General features: G+C 35.0%; 1 pseudogene; it reads left to right on the top strand.

Moving 5' to 3' along the window:
• Positions 1-309: 309 nt before the first annotated feature.
• On the top strand, positions 310-715 carry LOC116868209 (annotated as a pseudogene).
• The last annotated feature ends 2,995 nt before the right edge of the window (positions 716-3,710 follow it).

Here is a 3,710-nt window from a genome sequence, read left to right as displayed (position 1 = left end):
TTACCTCTGTTTGGAAAAAAAGTACTTTACTGCCTTTGACCTTTCAGTGTTTTCTTGTGGTTACCCATCACATCATCCAATTCTATAAAAATAATCACTTCCAAAGTGGCATAAAATAAACTAAGATACTGGGTATAGGATGAAAGCACTCAGTAAAACCCAAGATAGAACAGAAAGGGCAAATGCGCAAATCATCAACTACAATGTATTTTAGGTTAAAGCTTTCATTATGTCAAGATTTTAAATATATTATTTGTTGGTGAATAGTAGTTCTCTTTCCCTCTGGCTGCTTGAAGCTCTGCTGCCATCATGAACAACACAGTAATTATCTGGACCAGGAAGTTCATGACCAACCAACTACTTCAGCAGAAACAAACGGTCATTGATATTCTTTACTGGAAAGAGAACAGTTCCTAAGACAGAAGTTTGGGGAAAACTAGCCAAAATATACAAGACCACACCAGATGTCATCTTTGTATTTGGATTCAGAACCCATTTTGGTGGTGACAAGACAACTGGCTGGCATGATTTAGGATTCTTTGGATTATGAAAAAGGAAAAAAAAAAAAAAAGATGAACCCAAACATAGACTTGCAACACATGGTCTGTATGAGAAGAAATAGCCATCAAGAAAACAGCGAAAGGAATGCAAGAACAGAATGAAGAAAGTCCAGAGGACTGCAAAATCCAATATTGGTGCTGGCCAAAAACGATAAAGATTCCGCAGTGACTTTTTCTGTGGTGATGTGAGTGGTCCCAAGTCCAAGGTCAATGAGTGAGTAGGTCTGAGAGCCGGAATCTCGGACACGTCTCCTGATCTTTCTTGAGGGTACTTCCCATTATATCGTGTTGTTTCTGTATCTTTACCATACATTTTTGCCATTCAATTTAAAATGTTTTTGTGTGTTTTTACTGAGGTGTGAAAATACAAAGCTTTTACCATTTGGCTGCCTTTAATAATGACCCCAAATATTTATGGCTCAGTGGTTCTCAACCTTAGTTGTGCTAAAAAACTCAATCATTATATATAATTATTCTAATATACATGGTTAAATATCACCTTTGAATCTCCTGAATTAGTTGGTGTAGGCTGAGGCCGTGGAATCTGCATTTTAATGAATTGTGCCAAGTAATGTCAAAAACACAATAATAATAACACTAATGATAGCTAACACATAATTATTTAATAAAACTTTCAAATAAAGTGTCAATCATTGTTGAAACCCTTTAAACATATTAACTTATTTTTTCCTCAGAACAATATCATAATTCAGGTGCTATATGCAATTTTCAGATAAGAAAACTGAAACAGAGTTTAGGGGGTTGTTACCAAGTCATATTGCCAGAGAGTGGAGAAGCTAGAATTAACCACTGCTATTATTGAGTTCTGCAGTCTTAAGTGACTCTATGTTTTTTACTGTCTCACTACCTCTCTTCATGAGGGAAAAAAAAGAAATATTTTAGGGATAAGGAATTTTAATACTACATTTATTCACATATTAAAGAAAAAAAAAAAAACTTCTGAGAAGTTAAATGTCTTTTTTTCTAGTCAAATAAGTAGTGGGAGACCTAATATGCTACTCTCGATTCAGCATTCTTTCTCAAGAAACATTGCTTTCAGTCATAGTAATTTTGCTTTTCTCTAATTATATTTAGTATAAGGACTGTACTATTCATAATTATTAGTTGAAAGCAAGAGAAGTAAATTTTAGTTCTATGAGGAAAAAAGAAATAATTGAAAAAATAGTAAGAAGCTCATAGAACTGCTAGGAAGGTAGCCCAACGCTCAAGTTCCAGGAACAATGGCCCCAAACCCTCCCCAAACTGGCCTGAGGCAAAATGGCTTAGACCAGCTGCCAAGAACTCATCCTGACTTCAACCAAAACTCCACCAGCACTGATAACAGTTCTAGGACCAGAAGTCAGAACTGCAACCACTACCACTCCTGGAAATCCAATGTCAATTAAATGAAGTGCACACAGGGTGTACTTACCCCCCAATTGTATGAAACTTCATTTGGGCAAGTGCAATTGTTGGAATCCTAAATCATGATCTTGAGAGGCACTGCCAAGGAGAGCAAGAATTTGCATTTTCTGGCTTCTACAACGAGGAGGTGGGATTCCTAAAATAAGCAAAAAAATGGTAAGTATGTTTAAAAGATATTAGGAAACCAGAAAAATATGGGGAGTTCATAAAGGGATTAGGAAAGGATGACTTTCATGCAGGCAGACATTTGAAATCTTGGAATATTAGTAAGAAGAAGATGATGCAATTAGGAGCCTCTCTTAAAATGATTTTTAACCATACACTTCAATAAAAGACCAAGGGATTTATTTTCCAGTTTTGCCTCTTGGGTTGGAATGATTTTGGTAATTTATGGTACTATTGAAAAACTAATCAAATGTGGGAGGAAGACCTAGATTTCAATACTACTCTCATTCATTGCTAGTAGTCCTGGGTAACTCCTTGTTACTGTTCAAAAAAGAATGTCTCTATCAGGGAAATTAGAAATAATACTTATATCACAGGGTTATATTAGGATTAAATGAAAAAGTACAAGTAAAACATTTGACACCAAACTCCAATTTCTATCCCTTTTGGAAAATTTTTGCTATATATTGGAAACACTTCAAAACTAATTTCATTGATAAACAAAGATATGCAAATTATTGTGTTTGTGACCTTCCAAAATAGACTCGAATACTACCTATACCCTTTATGAATCATCGTACCAAAGAAAAGGCCTTGTTGTTACCTAAGTTTTCATTGCTCTTTCTTTTTTGATGTATCAATCTGTTTTGCTAGATCCTATATATCTTGAAGGCAAGAAGAAACTGTGAGATGATGACAGATGATTGCCTACCAAAACACACGTTTTTCCTTTCCTGCTTATTAATAAAATCCTGATGTTATCCATTGAGATAATGAGCCCCACTGGAAGCCTACAGAGTACAGAGCCTTCTGAAGCTATACTGTGCCATGTGACTACATTCTGAGAAACATTGTATGGAACTGCTGGAAAAGCATGTTAAAAGGACAGATTACTTTTAAACTTTATTTCTCCTTCTGTCTTCCTGCCCCCTGGGCCAAGTTTACAATAGCTGAAGCTTCAGAAGCCATCTTGATCCATGAGGTAACCTTGAGAATGACAATCACATGAGACAGGGAGAGAAGCAGAAGGAACCAAGAAACGTGAAAATTTTGTATAGCTATAGTATCAGCACTGCAGGACCTGCCTCTGGCCTTCTTATATATGAGAGAACAAACATTTGTGTCTGTTTAAACTCTATGAATCAGATCTCCAAACTTGAAACATAACTGATTCATACTGTCTCTCATTTAAATTTGTATTCCCAAAACTTATCACAAAGCCTGACACATAGTAAGTATTTAATAGAGGTTGACTTAATTAATTCATCTATGGCTTTAAGCCAATTAGAAATGTCTTTTGCTTCATCTATTACCTCATTTGAATAGTTAAAAAAAATAGAAAATTTTCTGTTTAAAGAGTGAGAAAACAGAATGGTCTTCTGAAGGTGAGAAAACTATGGATATTTGTTTACCTTTTCTAATTATAATTGTATTAAAATGAAAAGTCAGTGAATTAAAACTGATGTGTCTATATCTGTTTAGTTTTCTACAGCTCTCTTTGGGAACATGCGAATTATTCTTTTTAGATAACTTTTGGCTAGTGTGCAACAGACTAGAAAG

The sequence above is a fragment of the Lontra canadensis genome, unplaced genomic scaffold (assembly GCF_010015895.1).
Source record: "Lontra canadensis isolate GAN:19392208 unplaced genomic scaffold, GSC_riverotter_1.0 scaffold14, whole genome shotgun sequence".
NCBI lineage: Eukaryota > Metazoa > Chordata > Mammalia > Carnivora > Mustelidae > Lontra > Lontra canadensis.
This window is presented reverse-complemented; position numbering and strand designations above follow the sequence as displayed.